Source organism: Panthera tigris, chromosome F2 (genome assembly GCF_018350195.1).
Source record: "Panthera tigris isolate Pti1 chromosome F2, P.tigris_Pti1_mat1.1, whole genome shotgun sequence".
NCBI classification, from domain to species: domain Eukaryota; kingdom Metazoa; phylum Chordata; class Mammalia; order Carnivora; family Felidae; genus Panthera; species Panthera tigris.
In genome coordinates, this window is record NC_056676.1 from 3,389,938 (window position 1) to 3,415,805 (window position 25,868).

A 25,868-nucleotide genomic window follows, 5' to 3' on the forward strand; every position below is an offset into this window, starting at 1 on the left:
TAAGACCCTCTAGTTCCATGCACGTAGTTGCAAATGGCAAAATTTCATTCTTTTTGATTGCCGAGTAATACTCCATTGTATATATATACACCACTCATTCTTTATCCATTCATCCATCAATGGACATTTGGGCTCCTTCCATGCCTTGGCTATTGTTGATGGTGCTGCTATAAACACTGGGGTGCATGTGCCCCTTCAAAACAGCATACCTGTATCCCTAGAATAAATACCTACTAGTGTAAATGCTGGGTAATAGGGTAGTTCTATTTTTAATTTTTTGAGGTACCTCCATACTGTTTTCCAGAGTGGAAACACCAGTTTGCATTCCCACCAGCAGTGCAGAAGAGATCCTCTTTCTCCACATCCTTGCCAACACCTGTTGTTGCCTGAGTTGTTAATGTTAGCCATTCTGACAGATGTAAGGTGGTATCTCATTGTGGTTTTGATTTGTATTTCCCTGATGATGAGTGATATTGAGGATTTTTTCATGTGTCAGTTGGCCATCTGGATGGCTTCTTTGGAGAAGTGTCTATTCAGGTCTTTTGCCCATTTCTTCACTGGAATACATTTTTTGGGTGTTGAGTTTGGTAAGTTCTTTATAGATTTTGAATACTAACCTTTATCTGATACCTCGTTTGCAAATATCTTCTCCTATTCCATTAGTTGCCTGTTAGTTTTGCTGGTTGCTTCCTTCACTGTGCAGAAGCTTTTTACTTTGATGAGGTCCCAATAGTTCATTTTTGCTTTGTTCCCTTATGACTGAAAATACATTGAGAAAGAAGTTGCTACGGCCAAGATCAAAGAGGTTTTGCCTGATTTCTCCTCGAGGATTTTGATGGCTTCCTGTCTTACATTTAGGTCTTTCATCTATTTTGAGTTTATTTTTGTGTATGGTGTAAGAAAGGGCTCCAGATTCATTTTTCTGCATGTTGCTGTCTAGTTTTCCCAGCACCACCTGATGAAGAGACTATCTTTATTCCACTGAATATTCTTTCCTGCTTTGTCAAAGATTAATTGGTCATACATTTGTGGGTCCATTTCTGGGTTCTCTATTCTATTTCATTTATCTGAGTGTCTGTTCTTGTGCCAGTACCATACTGTCTTGAAGATTACAGCTTTGTAACACAGTTTGAAGTCCGGGATTGTGATGCCTCCTGCTTTGGTTTACTTTTTCAAGATTGCTTTGGGTATTTGGGGTCTTTTCTGATTCCATACAAATTTTAGGATTGTTCTGGCTCTGTGAAGAATGCTGGTGTCATTTTGATGGAGATTGCATTAAATACGTAGATTACTTTGGGTAGTATTGACATTTTAACAATATTTGTTCTTCCTATCCAAGAGCATGGAATATTTTTCCTTTTTTTATGTGTCTTCAATTTCTTTCATAAGCTTTCTATAGTTTTCAGTGTATATATTTTTCACCTCTTTGGTTATATTTACTCTTAGGTATTTTATGGTTTTTGGTGCAATTGCAAATGGGATCGATTCCTTGGTTTCTCTTCCTGTTGTTTCATTGTTGGTGTATAGGAATGTAACTGATTTCTGTGCATTGACTTTATATCCTGCAACCTTGCTGAATTCATCAATCAGTTCTAGCAGTTTTTTAGTGGAATCTTTAAGGTTTTCCATATAGAGTATCATGTCATCTGTGAGGAGTGAAAGTTTGACCTCCTCCTGGCCGATTCAGAAGTCTTTTATTTCCTTGTGTTGTCTGATTGCAGAGGCTGACTTCAAATACTATGTTGAATAACAGTGGTGAGAGTAGACTTCCCTGTCATCTTCCTGACCCTAGGGGGAAAGCTCTCAGTTTTTCCCCATTGAGGATGATATTAACATTGGGTCTTTCATGTATGGATTTTATAATCTCGAGGTATGGTCCTTGTATCCGTACTTTCTTGAGGGTTTTTATCAAGAAAGCATGCTGTATTTTGTCAAATGATTTCTCTGCATCTATTGAGAGGATCATGTGGTTCTCGTCATTCCATTAATTGATGTGATCGCACTTATTGTTTTGTGGATATTGAACCAGCCCTGCATCCAAGGTATAAATCCCACTTGGTCATGATGAATAATTTTTTTAATGTATTGTTAGATCCAGTTGGCTAATATCTTTTTGAAGATTTTTGCATCCATGTTCATCAGGGAAATTGGTCTATAGTTCTCCTTTTTGTGGGGTCTTTGTCTGGTTTTGGAATCAAGGTAATTCTGGCCTCATAGAAAGAGTTTGGAAGTTTTCCTTCCATTTCTATTTTTTGGAACAGCTTCAAGAGAACAGGTGTAACTCTTACTTAAATGTTTGGTAGAATTCCCCTGGAAAGCCATCTGGCCCTGGAGTCTTGTTATTTGGGAGATTTTTGATTACTAATTTGATTTATTTACTGGTTATGGATCTGTTAAAATTTTTTATTTCTTCCTGTTTCAGTTTTTGTAGTGTATATGTTTCTAGGAATTTGTCCATTTCTTCCCATGCCCATTTATTGACATATACTTGCTCATAATATTCTCTTATTGTTGTTTTTGTTTCTGCTGTGTTGGTTGTGATCTCTCCTCTTTCATTCTTGATTTTATTTATTTGGGTCCTTCCTTTATCTTTTTGATCAAACTGGCTAGGGGGTTATAAATTTTGTTAATTATTTCAAAGAACCAGCTTTTGCTTTCATTTATGTGTTCTTCAGGTTTTTTGTTTTGTTTTGTTTTGTTTTGTTTTTTGTTTTTGTTTTTGTTTTTTGTGTTTTTTTTTTTTTGGTTTTGATAGCATAGATTTCTGCTCTAATCTTTATTATTTCCTGTCTTCTGTTGGTTTTAGGTTTTATTTGCTGTTCTTTTTCCAGATGTTTAAGGTGTAAGGTTAGGTTGTGTATCTGAGAACTTTCTTCCTTCTTTAGGAAGGCCTGGATTGCTATATACTTTTCTCTTATGACCGCCTTTGCTGTGTCCCAGAGATTTGGGTTGTGGTGTTATCATTTTCATTGGCTTCCATATACTTTTTTAATTTCCTCTTTAACTTCTTGGTTAGCCCATTCATTGTTTAGTAGGATGTTCTTTATTCTTCAAATATTCGTTACCTTTCCAATTTTTTTCTTGTGGATGATTCTGAGTGGTTTGAAAATAAGCAAGGTATGATCTTGATCTTTTTGTACTTGTTGAAGGTTGATTTGTGTCCCAGTCTATGGTCAATTCTGGAGAATGTTCTGTGTGCACGGTAGAAGAATGTATATTCTGCTGCTTTGGGATGAAATATTCTGAATATATCTGTTAATTCCATCTGTTCCAGTGTGCCTTTGAAATCCATTATTTCCTTGTTGATTTTCTGATTAGATGCTCTGTCCATTGCTGGAAGTGGAGTGTTGAAGTCCCCTACTATTAAGGTATTGTTATCAATGAGTTTCTTTATGTTTGTGATTAATTGATTTATATATTTGAGTACTTCCCAAATACATTTGGTGCATAAATGTTTACAATTATTAGGTCTTCTTGGTGGATAGAGCCCTTAATTATGATATTATGCCCTTCTTCATGTCTTGTTACAGTCTTTATTTTAAAGTCTAGATTGTCTGATATAAGTGTGGCTACTCCAGCTTTCTTTTGGTGACCATTAGCATGATAGATGGTTCTCCATCCCCTTACTTTCAATCTTAAAGTGTCTTTAGGTCTGAAGTGGTCCTCTTGTAACCAACATATAGATAGATCTTGTTTTCTTATCCATTCTGTTACCCTGTGTCTTTTGATTGGAGCATTGAGTCCATTGACATTTAGAGTGAGTACTGAAAGATATTTATTTATTTCCATTATGTTTCTTGTAGAGTTGGAGTTTCTGGTGGTGTTCTCTGGTCCTTTCTAGTCTTTGTTGCCTTTGGTCTTTTTTGTTTTTGTTTTTGTTTTTCTTCTTTTATACCCTCAGAGAGTCCCCCTTACAATTTCTTGAAAGGCTGGTTTAGTGGTCATAAACTTCCTTAATTTTTGTTTGTGTGGGAAACTTTTATTTTCTCCTTCTATTTTGAATGACAGCCTTGCTTGATAAAGAATTCTTGGCTGCATACTTTTTCTGATTCAGCACATTGAATACATCCTACCTCTCCTTTCTGGCCTGCCAAGTGTCTGTGGATAGGTCTGCTGCAAATATGATCTGTCTTTCCTTATAGGTTAAGGATTTTTTTTTTCCCTTGGTGCTTTCATGATTCTTTTCTTGCCTGAGTATTTTGTAAATTTGACTATGATATGCCTTGTTGATAGTTGGTTCCTGTTGAATCTAATGGGAGTCCTCTGTGCTTCCTGGATTTAGATGTTTGTTTCTATCCCTAAGTTAGGAAAGTTTTATGCTATGATTTGCTCATATAACCCTTCTACCCCTTTTTCTCTCTTTTTATCTTCTGGGATCCTTATGATTCTGATGTTGTTCCTTTTTAATGAGTCGATGATTTCTATAATTCCTAAGTCATGCTCTTTTGCCTTAGTCTCCCTTTATTTTCTGTTTCATTATTCTCCATAAACTTGTCCTCTATATAGCTGATTCTCTGCTCTGCCTCATTCATCCTTGCTGCCGTGACATCCATTTGAGATTGTAGCTCAGATATAGCATTTTTTAAATTTCATCCTGGCTAGCTTTTACTTTCATCTCCTCAGAAAGAGATTCTAATCTATTTTTGACTCCAGCTAGTGTTCTTATTATCATGATTCTAAATTCTGGTTCAGACATCTTGTTTTTATCTGTGTTAGTTATGTCCCTCACTGTCGTTTCTTCCTCCTCTTTCTTTTGGAGTGAATTCCTCCATTTCATTATTTTGAAGGGAGAAAAAGAATAAATGAGGCAAAACATTTTTTTAAATAAAATTAAAAAAATTAAAATGAAAAATTTAACAACACACACACACACACACACACACACACACAAATCAAATAAATGATGCTAGATCCTGGGTGTGTTCTGTCTGGGTGTTGAAGGGGGCTTGGTAGATTAGAGAAAAAAGGGAAAAGAAAAAGAAAGGAAATCGTTTGAAAATTTGAAAAGAAATGAACACACTGAACTAGAATAAAATGATGGAAGTAAAATAGAATTTGAAAAAAATTACACACAAATAAAAGATATAGTAGAAAAAAACCTTGAAGAAAAATATTTTTAATAAAAATTGAAAATAAAAATAATTTTTTCTCTTTCTATATCCAAGAAAAAAGAAAGAATATAAAAAGAGAAAAAAAGAAAAATGAAAAAGAAAATTGAATATATGGACCAGTGAACAGACTGAAATATGATTGAAATTACTTCATTTTCTCCTAGAAGTCAAAGTATGAAGTGCTTTATAGGCCATAAACTTATCAGGCAGAGAGACTTGTGTTCCTGAAGAGCGAGGTTGGCCCAGTTAGGTGTGGCTTAGTGTAATGGATCCATTCTCCACTAGATGGCGCTGCTTAGGTCACTGGGGTGGATTGTTGTGGCACTCATATGTGCATATGTGCATGCGCAGGAGTGGTGAACATGATGTCACCCAGCTACCCAGTCTCTAGTATCAGAACTCTGTTCTCCCCAATCAGCAGTCGCGCACCTGTCCTTTGTCTCTGGCTTCCGTCCACTCCCCACTTTTACACTGTTGGCGACCAAGCCCTAGGCAGCACCTCCTTCCTGAGTTTTATCTCAGGTGTGGCTGTGTTTCCCGACCCCTACTTCTGAGGGACTGTGGCTTTGACCCGTTCTTCCTGTCTGTGGGAGTAGAACAATGGCTGGGTGCTGGCTGCACCCAGGAACATTCACAGGATGTGCTTATGCTGGTGCCCAGAGACTGTGGCTGGGTGCCAGCCCACCCCAGAGAAAGTTCACGCAGTCGTGTAGCAGTAGAGTTTCAGGGGTAATGGCAAATCGCAACACACATCAGGCCCCAGGCTTCACCTTTAATGACCTTGTTCCAACACCAGCGAATGTGGTTGTTCTCTGAGTCCTCTGAGACCTTTGCCTTTGGGGAGGCCACACAGACTCTACCAGATGTCCTCCCAGCAGGGGAACTGCCTCTCCCCATGTGGCCCGATGACCCTTGGACTTCACTCTGTTTCTGGGGATTTTCCCTTCTCACCAGAGCACCACCAGTTATTGAGCTGCAGATTTTCAGGCTCTGCACTCCCCCTTTATAGAGTCTTAATGGAGTTCAAACCCTCTCCTTTCTTTTCTCCCCTTTTAGTTCAGTCCCTGTTGCTGTTTCCACTTTTCCACTCTCTCTCCAGCCTCCTTTGGGGGGGAGTGCTTTTCCTGAACTCTCCCCCCATCTCTGTCCTCTCTACACACACAAAAAACAGCTCCCTGCCCTCTGTGGCTTATCTCTCCCCCAATTCACCTCTCCGTGCCTTGTACCTGCTGAATTCTGTGGTTCAGGTTGTGCAGATTGTTGTGTTAATCCTCAAATCAGTTTTCTAGGTGTGCAGGATGGTTTAGTGTTGATCTGGCTGTATTTCATAGACACAAGACACAAAAAAAATCTTCCATGCTGTTCCGCCATCTTGGTTCCTCCCGCTTAGTTTTTTTTTTTTTTTTAACTTTTTTATAGGCAGTCTCTGTGCCAAGTGTTTGTCTCAGATGTAAACTCAAGGTTTTTTTAGGCTTTTTCTGGACCTAGGTCCTTTTCCTGTACACACACAGCTGCTTTCTAACTCTTGCTACATGTATACTTGCATGTACATGTCCTGGCTTTTAAAGTCTGACTCCCAAAGGAGAAAAAGAGAAAATGAAGGTGATGGTCGAGAGCATTTAATTTCCCCAGAAGTCACATCTGCTGGGGGGGAGGGGCAACAACAGTGGATGCCCTTCTCTTTTTCTCTTTTTCACCTCTAAGATCAGAAGCAGCAATCGGTGATCAGAACATACATAGCCAGTACTTGGAGGACAGGGTTGGTTTTCGCTCAGTCTGGCTCCTGAAAGCCACGGGCAGTCTGCTCCAGGAGCATGTGCATAGCTGCCTGCCATTAACTACAACTTTCTGTCCAAGTTCCCCCTTCAGATTGAGTCCAGAATTCCCAAAGTACATCAGACAGGTTCTGCCAATGTAATTGTTGTCCAGGTGAAGAAATAGGTTCCCAGGGCTTCTTATTCTGCCAGCTTCCCAGAATCCTTTGCTTTCCCTTGTTTTTTTGAAAAACATGTATGGCTAATCAATATGGCATTTACTTGTCTTCTGTTGTACCTTCATAAAAATCACATTATAACACACATAATTTTCAGATACTTAAATTTTCTTCATGTAACATTTTATTTCAAAGACTTAAGTATGCTCCCTTTGTGAAATTCTCTCTGTTAGCACATGAAATAGCAGATGTCTCTTATACATTCATTTCACACTTCGAGGAACTAGCAAACTGTTTTCCAAATTGCTGCATTAATTCCAGAGGATAAGAAATGCATCTCTGTGGCTATACTGAAGGACATTGACTATGACTTTTGATTTTTGCAATAATTGTATGTAGGTTTATTTTGTCATGACAGTGATAGAAACAGAAGACAGAAGAACATCCAACAATTCATAGACTATTGCTCATGAAGAAGTCTACAAAGGACATTCTCTGAATACTGTCAGAAAATGTATATATAATCATTGCTTAAACAATTCAATGTAAATGAGTTAGACAAATATGAGATTCATGAAGGTATCTGTTAAATGTACAATTGCATGCATAATTTTTCCATTTCTGTGGTTGTATTTCTTAGTGCTGTAGCATAACAAACTATCCAAAATTTTTGTAACTTGAAAAAAATAAGTAGTTATTATTGCTTATGTCGTTATGGGTCAGCTGAGAATCTGTCGTCTTGATTCTTTCATGTTTCCATGGTTGACTATGAGTCCCATAAGCACTTTTGCTGACTTCTCAAATGTCCAGGGCCTCAGATGGGACAATTAGTCTCCAGAGTGTGTGAGTTCTCATCATGCAAGGGGCTCTTCTGGGCTTGTTCTTCCTATTGGAAAAGTTTGGAGGGAAAGTAGAAATATACACAGCTTCTTGAGTCCTGGTTGCAGTACTAGCATATGGTTTCTTCTGTTGCACACTACTCATCAAGCCCAGAATGGATTTAAGTGATATGGAACTAGACACTCTTACTGGGAGATGCTGTGAGCCAATTGCAAAGGGTCTGAGTCCATGGGAGAGTTAAGAAATTATCCCACATATTACACCTCTGTCATGGTTTTGAAAGATGTAATTTTTCCCTGTCTCTATTATCCCATGTGGACTCTGACAAATCAGCTCGTTGCCTTGGCACGTTAATCTTACAGACTGTATTCTGAAATGCACGCCAATAAAACATCACTGGGTCACTTATTATTTTTGTATATAAAGATTATGAAAATAATTAAAAAAAATTTGGCATTCTTAAGAAAAACTCCAAAGTAGCATTAATAATATTCCTACCCCCTATAGTGTAGAATGCTTGCTACAGAGCCTGCAACTTGAACGTAAATCCTGATCTTCGTGTTTATGGAATACTGTAGTATGCATGTTTTAAACTGCTGCTGGCACGTATAATTTGAGGTTGTCATTCTGTTACAACGTACTTTATTCTGTAACAAAAGACTCTTGTTTGGAGGACACAAAATGCCTTTTGTTAACTACGACAGGGTGTTAGAGTAAATTTGGGCAAGAAGAAAGCTTCCTGCAGTTGTGTGGACATCGATTGTAGTTTGTGTGTTTCTTTTTGCAGCATCAAAGCTGATAGTCTTTTTCTAATAGTGACAAACCTTCCCTTTTAAAAGCTCTGACTTGTGAAATTATTATTGTTCATAAAATGGAAAAAAAGTTGTTTTGCACACGTCAAAATTTACTCTCCAGTTAAATAACGATGCTTTGTCTTACAAGTTTATGAAGAAAGTCTATGTTGAAACCCAAGTACTATTTGGATAATGTCTTGCCTCATTAAATAACGATCGTTTAAAATGTGTATATAGATGAGTGGTGTTCTGAAATACTGTAGATTTCATTTATTTAATTATCTTTCTTTAACTTTTCAATACTCATGCCTAAATTTGTTTTCTTCAATGGCATTTGTGTTATGGTATTTTCAGTGAATAACAATTTATGCCAGGAGCAGCCAGCACTGGTCAAACAGGCGGTAGGAATATATCTCTGTTACAGGACATGCCCATAATTGAAGTCCAGGATGTGTATTTTTTAAAAAATTTTTTTTTAACGTTTATTTATTTTTGAGACAGGGATAGACAGAGCATGGACGGGGGAGGGTCAGAGAGAGGGAGACACAGAATCCGAAGCAGGCTCCAGGCTCTGAGCTGTCAGCACAGAGCCTGATGAAGGGCTAGAACTCATGGACTGCGAGATCACGACCTGAGCCGAAGTCAGCCGCTTAACCGACTGAGCCACCCAGGCACCCCCAGGATGTGTATTTTAAGGTCACACATGTTCTCTTAAATTTCTCATTTAAAATTTTTCTATTCCATTCTTAAATCAACATGGATTTGGATTTCTGTTTCTAAAGAAACTTGGGTAGAGTAAGTTTTGCCTATTTCTTCCAGTTAAGTACAGCTTACACTCCTAGATATCATATGTAAATCATTCATATTAAGACCTGGAAAGGCAGAGAGACAAAGGCAGATCACTCAGGGAACTGAATATCCAGGTATTGAGGTCCCTGGAATTTCTTTCTTTTCTTTTTTTTTTTTTTTTTTTTTTTGCCTTGTATTTCTCAGCGGGCAGAAACTCTGTCTCCCTCCTTTCCTGGATTTTCTTAAGTAACAAATTTTTCAACCTACCTTTTTTAGGTGTTTAATAGCTTTAGCGAATTCTCCTTTTGGTTATTTGATTATTGTTTTGGCTTTTAGTTGTTATCTGGTGTCACGTTAAAGTCTGTGTGGGGCACCCAAGTAGACATCAGTGGATGGTTGTGGACCTGAAGCTGGTAAGTATCTGAACAAAAGACATAAACTGAGACATGCAGCCATCGGGTTTCCTTTCCCTCTTCTGCTTGTCATACTTGGTACTGCTCACACCTGGGGGTGCAAGAATGGCCACTTAAGACTAATATCAGCTCTTCCCTACACCCACAGAGACCAGGCATAGGCATACAGCCACCGGGTTATGACAGCACAATGTTCTGCAAGCAGTGTTCCTACTCTCACACTTCAACAGGGTCCTATGGAGCAAGGCCATATTTTATTGGTTTGTTTGTTTTTAACTGGAGAACACTGATGCGTATTTACCATTCCTGAAATAAACCCCATGGAATACATCAGGAGAAGAAAAGAAATGGTGAAAATGGGATCAGGTTAAATAATTAGTTCATGGAAAATAACTAAAGAAACGACAGAGGCTTAAATTTTGTATATCTTGAGATAGTGTTGAGAGTTGTACTGTGGTTGATTCTATTCTCACTTAATACATAATTCTGAATCATCAAACTTCTGAATTAAAAAAATAACCTTAGTCACATGTAGCATCTTCTAAAGCTACAGTCATGTGTCAACCGGGCTATGTTATGCAGACATCAGGGTCTTTCTTCAAATCCATAGAAGTCATTCACAGAATCCAGATTTTTGTGTTTTGGGACTGGTTTTCCTGTTTTTGTGTCGCCTATCAGCCAGTGTTGCTCTGAGCTCCTAGTAGGCATATGGTCGTCCCTAACAAGGCCGCTTACTTCTTCATAGCCAGGAGAAGAATCTCCCCCAGTTTGAATCTATGACCCTTCGTAAGACCTCCCCTCCCTCAGCCAAGTCTGGCTACTCAAGAAAATCTCCCTCAAATCGGTTAATTCAAAATTAACTGATTCGGGAGCTTATGACAGAAGTAGGGGAATCTGTACTTCTCACATCTCTCAAACAATTAAGTGCTGAAGCCAAAGGACTTTGAACTCCAAGAGTCTGGGAGGAAAAGAGACTGAGTCTAAAAGGGAGACACTGGGACATGCTTGACAGGCTATAGGTGGGTGATTGTGAACTGGGGGATATAAAAAAAAGCCGCATGGGCACGGAGGGTAGGGACCCCCTTCTGCAGAGAGACAAAGGGAAGAGAAACAGTGGCTGGGGAAGCATAGGGCTGTATCTGAACAAGAGACAAACCTCTGACCAAGACGGAGAGGGATCCCATCTCTAACTGCAGGGCTTTCTTGGACTGGGGCTGGCTCCCTGTTCAGGCACCCGGGGAGGAGGAGAGCCAGGGGCCTGGGTGCAGTGGTAGGTCAGGGGCACGGTCTGCAGCAGGAGAAAGCGGCCCCCTCCCTGGAGCGCGTTGGGACAGGACATAGCCTGCCTGCGTCCGCCACCCCCAGGCCTCGGCGACGAGGTCAGCAGTGCAGTCCACAGTAGGAGAAGGCGGTCTTCCCTGAAGTGTGGCAGCACAGACAAAGCCAGCCGGGACCACAAACCAGGCCACACAAAGAGGCGCTTCCCCAGTACCAGAGTGTCGGGAGCGGGACTTGGAATCCTAGACAAGTTCAGGCTCAGGGAAGTCGGTGGAGCAAGAAGGACCGCCCTGTCTGTGCCCTCAGCACAGTGAGGACCACTCGAATGAGTCCACCAGGTCCATGGAGAAGAGACTGAGGGGTCACCGCTTTTCCCCCTACAGTCACCAAGGTGGAGCCTCAGCGATCAGTCCCGGAGCCCATAGTGGAGGGCTACTTCAAGGAACAAATCAAAGCACACCTCATGGAGGGTCCAAAACATCACTACAAGAGGGGAGATAAAGCAACCAAAGTCACAACAACAGAGAGCAAGTAACACTCTCCAAAATGCACCTCCTGAAGGCCCAGGCCCTGGACGGTATATAGCCCTCCTTTACTTTATAGCAGTGCTTGCAGGTGCAGAGCACATAACAAGCTTTTAAAACACATAAGGGACAGAAAACTAGCCAAAATGATGAAACAGAAGAATTCCCCTCAAAAAGAAATTCCAGGAAGAAGTGACAGCTAAAGAATTGATCAAAACAGGTATAAGCAATATACCTGAACAAGAATTTAGAATTATAGTCATAAGATTAATCGCTGGGCTTGAAAAAGGCATAGAATACAGCAGAGGATCTATTACTGCAGAGATCAAGGAACTAAAAGATGGTCAGGATGAATTAAAAAAAATGTTATAAATGAGGTGCAAAATAAAATGGAGGCGGCCACAGTGCGGATTGAAGAGGCAGAGGGGAGTATAGGTGAATTAGAAGATAAAATTGTGGAAAAAGAGGAAGCTGAGAAAAAGAGAGATAAAAAATTCCAGGACCACGAGGGAAGAATTAGAGAACTAAGTGATGCAATCAAGCAGAACAACATCCGTATCATAGAAATTCCAGAAGAAGAAGAGAGGGAAAGGGGTGGAAGGTGTGCTTGAACAAATCACAGCTGAGAAATTCCCCAGTCTGGGGAAGGAAACAGACATTGAAATCCAAGAGGCACAGAGAACTGCCTTTAGACATAACTTGAATCGATCTTCTGCATGACATATCATAGTGAAACTGGCAAAATACAAGGATAAAGAGAGAATTCTGAAAGCAGCTAGGCATAAATGAACCTTAACGTACAAAGGTAGATGCATAAGGTCTGCATAAAATAGCAGACCTATCTACTGAAACTTGGCAGGACAGAAAAGAATGGCAGGAAATCTTCAATGTGATGAAAAGAAAAAATATACAGCTAAGAATCCTTTATCCAGCAAGTCTGTCATTCAGAATAGAAGGAGAGATAAAGGTTTTCCAAAACAAACAAAAACTGAAGGACTTCATAACCACAAAACCAGCCCTATGAGAGATCCTAAGGGGGATTCTGTGAGTGACATGTTGCAAGGCCCACAAAGTACCAGAGACATCACTACAAGCATGAAACCTACAGACATCACAATGACTCTAAACCCATATCTTTTTATAGTGACACTGAATGTAAATGGACTAAATGAGCCAACCAAAAGACACAGGGTATCAGAATGGATGAAAAAACAAGACCCATCTATTTGCTCTCTACAAGAGACTCATTTTAGACCTGAGGACACCTTCAGATTGAAAGTGAGGGGATAGAGAACTATCTATCATGCTACTGGAAGTCCAAAGAAAGCTGGAGTAGCCATACTTAAATCAGACAAATTAGACTTTAAATTAAAGGCTGTAACAAGAGATGAAGAAGGGCATTATATAATAATTACAAGGTCTATCCATCAGGAAGAGCTAACAATTATAAATGTTTATGCACCAAATATGGAAACCCCCAAATATATAAAACAATTAATCACAAACATAAGCAACCTTATTAATAAGAATGATAATTGCAAGGGACTTTAAGACTCCACTTACAACAATGGACAGATCATATAGACACAGATCAGTAAAGAAACAATGGCCCTTAACAATACACTGGACCAGATGGACTTGACAGATATATTTAGAACTCAACATCCCAAAGCAACAGAATATACTTTCTTCTCCAGTGCACACGGAATATTCTCCAAGATAGATCCCATACTGGGTCACAAAACAGCTCTCAATAAATATAAAAGAATTGAGATCATCCCATGCATACTTTCAGTTCACAGTGCTATGAAACTTGAAATCAACCACAGGAAAAAGTCTAGAAAACCGCCAAAAGCACGGAGGTAAAAGAGCATCTTACTAAAGAACGAATGGGTCAACCAGGCAATTAGAGAAAATATTTAAAATATATATGGAAACAAATGAAAATTAAAATACAACAATCCAAACACTTTGGGATGCAGCGAAGGCAGTCCTGAGAGGAAAATACATTGCAATCCAGGCCTATCTCAAACAAGAAAATCCCAAATACAAAATCTAACAGCACACCTAAAGGAACTAGAAGCAGAACAGCAAAGACACCCCAAACCCAACAGAAGAAGAGAAATAATAAAGATCAGAGCAGAAATGAACGACATAGAATCCAAAAAAAAAAACAAAAAAACCACAAAGAAACAAACAGTAGAACAGATCAGTGAAGCCAAGTGTTGGTTTTTTGAAAACAATAAACAAAATTGATAAACCTCTAGCCAGGCTTCTCAAAAAGAAAAGGGAGATGACCCAAATAGATAAAATCACAAATGAAAATGGATTTATTACAACCAATCCCTCAGAAATACAAGGAATTATCAGGGAATACTATGAAAAATTATATGCCAACAAACTGGATACCCTGATAGAAATGGACAAATTCCTAAGCACCCACACACTTCCAAAACTCAAACGGGAAGAAATAGAAAATTTGAACAGACCCACAACCAGCGAAGAAACTGAATCAGTTATCAAAAATCTCCCAACAAATAAGAGTCCTGAAACAGATGACTTCCCTGGGGAATTCAACCAGGCATTTAAAGCAGAGTTAAAACCTATCCTTCTCAATTTCTTCCAAAAAATAGAAATGGAAGGAAAACTTCCGGACTCATTCTATGCAGCCAGTATTATCTTGATTCCCAAACGAGACAGACACCAGCAAAAAAAGAGAATTATAGGCCAATATTCCTGATGAATATGGATGCAAAAATTCTCAATAAGATACTAGCGAATTGAATTCAACAGCATATAAAAATAATTATTCACCATGGTCATGTGGGATTCATTCCCGGGCTGCAGTGCTGGTTCCATATTCACAAATCAATCAGTGTGATACATCACATTAATAAAAGAAAAGATAAGAACAGTATGTTCCTGTCAATACTTGCAGAAAAAGCACCTGACAGAAAATAGCATCCTTTCTTGATGAAAACCCTTGAGAAAGTCTGGATAGAAGGAACACACTTAAACATCATAAAAGCCATTTATTAAAAGCCCACAGCTAATATCATCCTCAATGGGGAAAAACTGAAAGCTTTCCTCCTGAGATCAGGAATATGACAGGGATGTCCTCTCTCACCGCTGTTGTTTAACATAGTGTTGGAAGTCCTAACATTAGCAATCAGACAACAAAATGAAATAAGAGGCATCAAAATTGGGAAAGATGAAGTCAAACTTTCACTTTTCACAGAAGACATGATACTCTCCATGAAAACCCTACAGACTCCACCAAAAGTCTGCTAGAACTGATACATGAATTCAGCAAAGTCACAGGGTACAAAATTAATGTACAGAAATCAGTTTCATTTTTATATACCAATAATGAAGCAAAAGAAAGAGACATAAAGAAACTGATCACATTCACAATTGCACCAAAACCCATAAAATACCTAGGAATAAACCTGACCAAATATGTAAAAGATCTGTATGCTGAAAACTATAGAAAGCTTATGAACGAAATTGAAGAAGATACAAAAAAATGGAAAAACATTTCATGCTCATGAATTGGAAGAATATATATTGTTAAAATGTCAATACTACTCAAAGCTATCTACACATTCAATGCAATCCCAGTCAAAATTGCACCAGAATTCTTCTCAAAGCTAGAACAAACAATCCTGAAATTTGTATGGAACCACAAAAGACCCCAAATAGCCAAAGTAATATTGAAGAAGAAAACCAAAGCAGGAGGCATCACAATCCCAGACTTTAGCCTCTACTACAAAGCTGTAATCATCAAGACAGTATGGTATTGTAACAAAAACAGACACATAAACCAATGGAATAGAATAGAGACCCCAGAATTGCACCCACAAATGTATGGCCAACTAATCTTGGACAAAGCAGGAAAGAGTATCCAATGAACAAAAGACAGTCTCTTTTAAACAAATGGTGCTGGGAGAACTGGACAGCAACATGCAGAAGGATGAAACTAGACCACTTTCTTACACCATTCACAAAAATAAACTGAAAATGGATGAAGGACCTGAATGTGAGATAGGAAACCATCAAAACCCTAGAGGAGAAAGCAGGGGAACACCTCTCTGACCTCAGCCACAGCAATTTCTTATGTGACACATCCCCGAAGGCAAGGGAATTAAAAGCAAAAGTGAACTATTGGGACCTCATCAAGATAAAAAGCTTCTGCACTGCAAAGGAAACAACCAATAAAACTAAAAGGCAACCGACAGAATGGGAAAAGATATTTGCAAATGACATATTGGACAAAGGGGTAGTATCCAAAATCTATAAAGAACTTACCAAACTCAATACCCAAAAAACAAATAATCCAGTGAGGAATTGGGCAGAAGACATGAATAGATACTTTTCTAAAGAAGACATCCAGATGGTCAACAGACACATGAAAAGATGCTCAACATCACTCCTCATCAAGGAAATACAAAATCAAAACCACACTGAGATATGACCTCACCCTGGTCAGAGGGGCTAAAATGAACAAATCAGGAGACTATAGGTACTGGAGAGGATGTGGAGGAAACGGGAACCCTCTTGCACTGTTGGTGGGAATGCAAACTGGTGTAGTTGCTCTGGAAAACAGTGTGGAGCTTCCTCAAAAAGTTAAAACTAGATCTACCCTATGACCAAACAATAGCACTGCTAGGAATTTACCCAAGAGATACAGGAGTGCTGATGCGTAGGGGCACTTGTCCCCAATGTTTATAGCAGCACTTTCAACAATAGCCAACTTACAGAAAAAGCCTAAATGTCCATCAACTGATGAATGGATAAAGAAGATGTGGTTTATATATACAATGGAATACTACTTGGCAACGAGGAAGAATGAAATCTGGCCATTTGCAACAACATGGATGGAACTGGGGGGTATTATGCTACGTGAAATAAGTCAGGCAGAGAAAGACAGATACCATATGTTTTCACTCATGTGGTTCTGGAGAAACTTAACAGAAGACCCTGGGGGAGGCGAAGGGGAAAAAAAGTTACAGAGAGGGAGGGAGGCAAACCATAAGAGACTCTTACATACTGAGAACAAACTGATGGTTAATGGGGGGGTGGGGGAGAGGGGAAAGTGGGTGATGGATGTGGAGGAGGGCACTTGTTGGGTTGTATGGAAACCAATTTGACAATAAATTATATTCAAAAAAAATAAAACCAACTAAAAGCATAAAAAAAAAACCCTCCAACAAACAAACAAAGCAAAGCCACAAGCTCAGCCCACAGTCATGGGATCGCAGGGAAGGGATCCTACAGGTGCCCGTACACGAGGGCGTGGGATTCTAGAGGGCCGTCAAGAATTCTTCCTACCATAGCCCAGAAGCTTATATACTCTTTAGGGTTCTCAACATGGCTGATATTCAGATTTCTCTGTGGAGCTTATTAAAAAGTCATATAGGGGGCGCATGAGTGGCTCAGTCGGTTAGGCGTCCGACTTCAGCTCAGGTCACGATCTCGCGGTCCGTGAGTTCGAGCCCCGCGTTGGGCTCTGGGCTGATGGCTCAGAGCCTGGAGCCTGCTTCCGATTCTGTGTCTCCCTCTCTCTCTGCCCCTCCCCCGTTCATGCTCTGTTTCTCTCTGTCTCAAAAATAAATAAAACCTTAAAAAAAAGTCATATATTCATATTCATAGGCCTCTGGATAAATCTGAATCGGGTTCAGATTTGGATGCATCTGTCGAATCTGAGATGTATCTTTGATGAGCTACGAAGTTTCTCTGCAGCCAGCTGTATGCCTTTGGAACTTCTTTTGATAAGGACTGCTCTATTCAATGTGACATTTCACCTGCCTACCCTTTTATTAAAGTAGTACAAACTGAGTACTACTCAAAAGTAGTACTACTGAGTACTCAAAACTACAACTGAGTTCACGAGAGGACAAATAGCATAAACGGGAGCATTAAAAATGAAGTGGCCAAAGCTGAAACATCATTCTGGCCTTTGGAATTAGCAAGCTGTTGCCCAGGCCTGGATGTGTAGAAGCTAACCCCCTTCTCCTTCATGATAAAACCGAGTTAATAGCTATGCCTCATTAAAAATAATCACTTCATGGCATCAAATCAATACGCCATTCCTCACAAGGAGTGCTTTTAAATATTATCAATAATTTAAACTCGGAGTCTAATTCTAAGGGCTGTGGAATTGGCAGCTTATATCCAAATGCCAACTACTGGCAGATACAATGTTGGGAAGATTACCAAATATGCTTTTGTAATTTTTTTATAAGCCAATTTCCCCAAAATGTGTTCTGCAGAACTCAGTCTTATAACATTAGCCATTTGGGAAATACTCAGCTATTTCCCCTCTTGATGATTCACAAGGTTTTGAGTTACTCCCAGAAATTCACAAAGAGATCTGGTAAAAATTGAATATGTTACACATGTAAATGGGATGCATGTCTTCCTTACGGATAAAGTGAACACATTTCGGTGTGTAGATTTTATTGCTTCTATTTTGAATGCTCATAGGACTTTTTATTTCTGCTTTTGCATCTAGACTGCTCTCCAGAATGTTGAGATTGCCAGTGACATCTGAAAAGGGAAAATAATTGCTCTACCTAAATTCAGGTAAGACCGTTACTTTTCAAGAATGTGAGTGAGTTAATGAAAAAAATAATCATTTTTCTACATGTCTATTGTAAGTTGTTTGCTTCAGTAGTAAGCTTTATGAAGCTTCTTTGCTCTAGAACCATATAACAAAATTCACTTTGTTTTTAATTTCCTGACTTCGGGAGGACAGCAGCACTCTGAACACATGGCAATGCTCAGTGGTTAGACTATGTTTGGACATCGCTTTCCACCATATTTATTTAAGCAACTGTATTAAATTTATGTTGTTCCTTCAATGAGCACCATTTAGAGGAAGGAGCAATATAAATTAGTTTTTTCTAAAGCTTGCTTCATGAGGTGAGGGGTCCATGACTTCTCATCGGGGTGAGAACTGGTGTCCCACACTGCTGTGAGCCTGCGGTCCTGGAGAAAGCGTAAATGGGTGACCATACAAGGGGGGCCTTGACAAAATGTTGTAAAATGCTTCACAACACCAGAGTCCTGGGGATGGTCACGTTCTTTGTTGTTTATTCAGAAGAGAGGAAGAGAAAGTGGAATGAAAATTTGTAAAGTAAATGAAACATGCTTTCAGTAAGGGAACTTGAGTCATAGGCCAGGCAGGTGGAAGTTGAGTATGTCTCTGAGTTCAGCGCTGGAACAAATGTTACTTTTGGAAGGGCTCATACTCTATTTGCTAGAAAAAGCAAAACATGGTCACGAAAGGTTAGGATTAAAGTCACTAGAGCTACTTTCCTCACCAATTTTCACAGTGTCTTTGAGTTCTTATTTCCTGTCATGCGAGCACTTGCGTTGTGGTTTCAGTGAGAATCAGGAAACTCATCGTCGTCTATTACGTTGAAAGGAATGTTAACACTGAAAGGCGTGTTGTGTACATATTGTGGTATTAAGTTATATTTAAGCGTAATATTAAAATGGCAGGAATGCTTTTGCGTATATGTCTGTGTGTCACAAGGACCGTAGAGCTCTAGGACCAGAAATGCGTTTGCGCAGCTGGCCTATAGATGGATTTCGCAGCCTGGGTTCTCAAGGAGTGCGGCAAGGTTCGGAGCCACTTAAGATTACAAGCAATTAGATCTAGAGTTGTTCTGGTTACTGAATATTCTAAATATTTACAAATAATATTTAATGGAAGCCGTGTAGTGCTCTATCAATCACGGCGGCACCCAGATAGGGATGGATCCCTAATACGTCCTTTCTCACCGAATCCTGATCCCTGACCACCTGAGTGCAGGTAGTCTTTGTCCTCCTCCTAAAACACAAATCATTGTCGACATTTGCATAAGCTCAGAAAATTCTAATGCACATTTTCCGAGGAAGCACAAAGAACACATTCTAGTGCAGCAGAAAATTATATTCAAGGCTTTCAAATGATTTTTCATTGCTAGACTGTGTGCATCGTTAGGTCTTTTCTTCAAATAAAATATCACAGGCAAGCCCAAAAGATGAAGGAGAGGGGTGATAAAAAAAATGTTATTGAAACAGGAGTGGGTGTTCTAGAACTACTTGGCCTCTCTACCACTGCCTTTCCTTACCTCTGAATCCACTCCTCTCTCCCCCAAACCCTACAAACCTGATGGTTGTCACTGTTTCCTGGAGGCCTGTGATTCTTTGGCATTTCAGGCCTTCCTTTGGAAGCCCATGTGGAAGTGTTAACTTAAACAGAGACAGAGAGCGAACCATAGAAGCGGGAACTCAGGGGCGCCTGGGTGGCTCAGTCAGTTAAGCGTCCGACTTCGGCTCAGGTCATGATCTCCCAGTTCGTGGACTCCAGCCCCGCGTCGGGCTCTGTACTGACAGCTCAGAGCCTGGAGCCTGCTTTGGATTCTGTGTCTCCTCTCTCTGTTCCTCCCCTGCTCATGCCGTGTCCCTCTCTCTCTCTCTCGCAAAAATAAATAAAGATTTAAAAAAACTAAACACATAAAAGAAGTGGGAACTGCCAAAACTATGCTGTGCTCGCCAGAAAGGGGCAAGCGATTGCTCTGCAAGAGACATTGTCTGTTACCTACTGAGGTTTCCCGGTGTCAGGCCTGGTCCCTGTGTGCTTTCACTTCACCCTTGTGGAAGGCTCGCGGGACAGGATTTCAGAGTATCATACCCTGCGGATTCCGTCTGTAGCCTGAGGAAAGTTACGTATCATAAATGAAAGCAGGGAGAAAGGCGGTCGGAAGAAGAGTACTGAAAATTCATTTGAAGATGGAGGTTCCATCGTCACAGCACCTCACAAAAAATAGTTAATATTTTCTTTTTAAAAATATCTCTAAATACATTTCCAACATTTTTCTATCTTCTGAGGTAGATATCTTTGCTTTCCTGTTTTTTTAAAAATTTTTTAGTTTAACATAATTTGTTGGCAAGCAACACGTCTCAATTGATATTGTTTTGAGACAGGATGAGTAAAGAGGAGAAATACTAAACGTGGTCTAATCACACATAGCCGACCCACATTGCCTATTTTCTGATACTTTGTGATGAGGGAGCATAAGAGGCTGCAAACACTGCCCCTCTGCCTTCTTCCCACCCCCCTCCCCCCCCACCCCCCAGGTGGAAAGTGTGTGATATCCCTTGGGCACTCCTGGCTGGCCAAGAACAAAGGAAAGGGGAAAAACAAATGGTTAACTGAGGGAGATCATAGTCCCACAGGGCCCGAGTCTCCATCTATTTACAAATATCTTAGTGAATCGCAAGAAAAGGGCAATCTTATCAATAGGCTAATCTCCAGAAACCTATAGACTCCATTTCCTGGAGCCCCAACATCATCCCTCCATAGTGATGTGGGAAACAAAGGCAGAAGGAAATGGCAGACAGAACTCAATTTCCTTATAACCTGCAACCCATTGACAAATTTTTGAGGCAGACAGAGTAAATTGCTCCAAGAACTCTCTACTGTCTTAATGCTAATGCTTTGCTAGAGGGAAAAACAACCTTAGCTTGACAATAGTTAGGCCTCCAGTATCCTGTGAGTGTTCTTTACCAGACGAAAGTCTCGCTGGAAACTTCCCCTGACTTTACCTCCCCCAACTCCATATAACCAGTATATAACCAGTCCCTCCTCACGGTCCAGGGGCAGCTCTTCCGGCCACAGGTCTTATCCCCGTGCTTTAATAAAATCGATTTTTTGCACCAAAAACATCTTCAAGAATTCTTTCTTGGCCGCCGGCTCCAGACCCCACAAATTCCACTATCACCCCAAAACCTCACCACTTGGCACATATGGGCTATTTCAAGATGACGCGTCTTAGCACGTACTGTCACTGGATTTTTTTCTAGTCTCTGACCCGACCTGTAGAATTTCACTTGTGCCTCCCAAGTATTCATGCTCATAGTTGTCCACATGGAAAGCTCAACGGGCTTTATGTTTGAATGGAAAACGGCCCCATGAGCAAGAGCAACCTGGATGTCCGCTGGGTGAGCAGCTGTCCCAGCCTGGTCACCTGTCCCTGCTTTGTGCCGCCTGCCCTCTCTACTTGGCTAAAGGAATTTTCCTGGGCTTTTTTTTTTAAACTGCCAGAACGAGACTACTATAATATAAACAGTTAATATTTGAATGTATAGGTTTTATGCTATTTATGCTCGTACTGCTTTTCTGTGCTGTCAGGGATGTCTGAGCATCTGATTTTTTTCTTCTTCTTCTTGACATATTTCCAATGGTCTTTCTGCAGCCCATTCCCTTTGTGTCGCATGCTGTATCTGTTACCAGGGTGCAACATCTCTGGGCCCATTTGCCACCGGAATTATTAGTCAAACCCCCAGTCCTTTCAGTCCTCTTTGTGAGTTTAGTCATTGGCTTCAGTGATCAAACATCTCTTATTTTGGGTTTTGCTGGCTCTATTGTCTATCCTGGGTAAAGTGACACAATCAGCAAACACAAAAGAAGCTTAGCATTGAGCACAAAACTTTCTTAATGTTTTTTGGCCAAGCTATGGTCCCCATCTACCTTTTTAAACAGGGATTTGACTGAATAAGTTGCCTGTGGGAGGTGTGGCTCCTGGCCAGGGTGCAGAGCCATGGGGTGCCCTGCTGACTCCTGTTTTGATTTTGTTTGCTTTCTGTTTTCATGAGCGTTCCAGGGAAGAAATCAGAGTCTCTTTTTGTAACCCCAGGATCTACCATCATGCCAAGAGGTATAGGGTCCCAGTAAATATTTCAGAAAAATTAATAAATTGATGAAAATATTTTTGGAGCAGCATTCTGTGCATTTCAAAGACATTCACCCATAGTTGAGAAAAACCTAGCTACATTAAAAAATGTACTCTCCTTTCCATTTCCCAGCCAGTATGAGTAGATTTCTAGTAGTTCTTGGTATTGCTTTCTTTCATGAACAGGTTAATGTAGGTTGCTTCAGTCTTGGTAATTCCATCTCCCCCTATCCTGGAAAACTCAGCAAAGAGAAGATTGGTTAATCCCGGCCACGTGAAGACTATTGGTGGCCTCTCAGGGCTCAAGGTACATAGTCATGTTATCTGTGTCTGCCTGTGAAGAAGATTCACAAGAAAATCTTTAGGTCGCCATCAGATACCTTTGGTGATATTGGAAACAACAACAAAAAGGTCTAAAGAAATGTCATAAATCTAATGACTTTAGCACTCGTCCCTGTATCACAGCTACAGAGTAATATTGGGGAAATCCTGGAGTATGGTAACCAAAATGATGGAGGGATTCAGCGCCCGCTTGGCAGAATGGACCTAGTTCATATACTGTCCACATTCTCTCAGTCCTGTCCAGGTTTTCAACTTTCGCTGCTTTCCTTGCATTGGGGCTAGAATATTCCTGGAGATGGCTCATACCATTCCCATGGATATAGAGCCTCTGCTGCCGTCGGTGCCTTATTTCCTACCAGTAGCCTTTCCTACCTGCTGCGCACAAGGGCCTGTCTCGAGCATAGTCTCTGTTTTTCCCACGAAGGAGGAGCTACAGAAGCTAGAGCCCATGGTCCAGCCTAAGTGGGCCCCTGGAGTCCCCGGCTTCCCGGCGTCTGCTCAGAGACACTGGTTGCCCCAGGCAGAAGTCTAAAGGATTACCAGCCCATTAGGCAAACACTGGCCAATGAGCGGCTCAGGGGTGACTGTGGGAGGGAGAAGGGTGCCCTCAGAGAGGCCCCCGAGCACAGAGGAGCCCCGCACTTGATTTAATTTGCCTTCAGGTTCACTGTGCACTAACGTTCCGTAGGTGTTTCAGAGACGTGGTGTCCCGTAGCTCTTACCAGAGTGTCATGCAGAGTCTTAACCACCCAACCACATTCCCTGTGCTTCGCCTCTTTCGCCCTCCTCCTTTCCTTCTGAACTCTTGGAAACCGTTGTTTTTGGTTTGTTTTCGTTTTTGTTTCTGGTTCATCATCTCCAGGGTTTTGCCTTTTCCCAGATGTCGTGCAAAAGGAATCATGGAGCGTGTCGCCTTTTCAGCCTGAATCCTTTCACTTAACAAAATGCGTTTAAGAGCCATCGTGTTTTTTTTCCGTGGCTTCCTTTTTATCCAAATAATGTGCCACGATATAGATGTACCACAGTTTATCTATTCACTTACCCCTGAAGGAAATTATGGAGAAAGCTTCCATAAACTTAAATGAAGGTTTAATACATTGTCAGATCAGTTGGCTGGATATCTAGTAATGCCACTGCTGTATCATATGGTAAGAAGACAGAGAGTCTTGTAAAAACCTATACATTCTTCAAAAGTGGCTGTGGCACGTTCCATTCTTACCAGCAGTGAAGGAGATCTCCTACTGTTCCACATCCTTGTCAGCGAATGATACTGTCAGTTCTAAAATTTTGTGTGTTTTTGTAAATATTTAGCTTCTCTAGTGTCTTTTTAAAAATTAGGAACCAGGGCATTAGCACGCCTAAAAAATATACTCTCGTAGTGAGTAGAGACATTTCCCGCCCCCAAAACAATAGAGCTTATTAACACAGTATCAAACAAATATACATCAGGAGGGGTATTTGGTGGGGGACACAGACATGAAAGAGTTACTAACAAAATCAAAGTAGTCATAAATTCCAAATGGACAAAAGACCTAAGTGGGTAAAATAGGTGATGGGGATTAAGGAGGGCGCTCGCAGAATGCTGGTGAGCACTGGGCGATGTATGGAGGTGTTGAAGCACGATGTTGTCCACCCGAAACTAACATGACAGTGTATGTTAACTAACTGGAATTTAAAGAAAAACTTTTCAAAACTTTTCAACTTCAAATTTAAAGAAAAACTTTTCAATTAAAAATAATAAATCTATGTGTGTCAAACAGAAAAAAAAAAGTAGTCATAATTAGTGGGAAGTTTTATGAAGGAAAGACTAAGTGGCCCCTGGAGAAACCAGATGAGATTTCTTATTCTTCCCCTTGCCCCTCTTGTCTCTCCCCCACCTTGTTTTCCTCCCCCTTCTCCCTTTCCCTCCCTCCCCCCCCCAAACTGAGAACCTGGAGGAAATTTTAGGGGTGCCTAACATTTAAGCTTTAGAATGAACAAATTTGAAAATGCAATTATAAATAACACAAAATAATGCCTAGATGAACAGATTCAATATGAGGCCTCTTCATCAACTCATGGTATGTAGACCTCGTCAATACTTGATCAACAACCTCTCAGCAAACTGTGGGCACATAATTTCTTTGGACATTTCTTACTCTTGAAATACCAGCTGTTCGTAACATCCACAACCATTCACTCTTCCTGTATTTTCACCTATGTTCTGATGATTATTTTGGTTCTTCCTATCTTGGTCTATTTTTGAACTGAAAAAATCTATATCTTGATCTATATCTTCAACTGAAATCAAGAGTCAGATGCTTAACTGACTGAGCCACCCAGGCACTCCTGTATGGACTAATTCTTTCCAAGAATGTTTTTTACTCTAGTAAAAGCCTCCTTATCGTGAAAGAACCAAACACAAATCCTACCACCTTCCACAAATTTTTCAGATGTCCCAATCCTAATTAATTATTCTTTTCCTATACACGTACATGATGACATTTTAGATTATTTCTGTTTTCCCTACCAAATTGTGAACTCCTGAAGGGAGCGTATTGGATTTACTCTATTACTAACAATACCGTTTAGTCCAGCTAAATTTATCCAGCCTGTCAGAACCAGGAGTCTCCAGTCTCTATTGGTGGCAACTGCCCCGGGCACGATTTCCAATTATCTAAATATGGCTCAGATTCCGTGTCTCTACACATCTTCTCGCCTCCCATCTCATTTTTCTGTCCCTTGCACCCCTCAGATACTATGTCTAGCTATTTGGACATGAACTTTGTGTTTGATTTTCCTAATGGACTTTAACATAAATTTGACCCCTGGTTCTTTTAATTATCTTGATATAATTCTAGCATTCTTGTTTTTGCACATACTAAAGCTCCAGGAGCAACCATTTGGCTAGCATTTTCATTGTTCCACATCTATAAATAGGCAGAGAGGGAGGCTCAGGAGAGTTCATAAGGTGCTATTTGCATACCATATATTCTCATTATTTTTTTAACTGAATTGAGTTTAACTGGCATTTACAACATTCATTGATTCAACAAGTTAACATTTTGAGTATTTAGAGAAGAAAATAACACTAGTACAATGAATATTGGTTAACAGGTTTTTAATTTCTTTTTTAAACTG

The 25,868-nt window shown here is 40.2% G+C and overlaps 1 protein-coding gene across 1 annotated transcript in view; it reads left to right on the forward strand.

Moving 5' to 3' along the window:
• Positions 1–18,211: 18,211 nt before the first annotated feature.
• Positions 18,212–25,868, forward strand: part of SNTG1 (syntrophin gamma 1) — a 564,850-nt gene continuing 557,193 nt past the window's right edge. The window contains exon 1 of the mRNA XM_042973560.1: positions 18,212–18,267. The gene's annotated coding sequence lies outside the window, so the exon portion shown is untranslated. The remainder of the gene's footprint in view (positions 18,268–25,868) is intronic.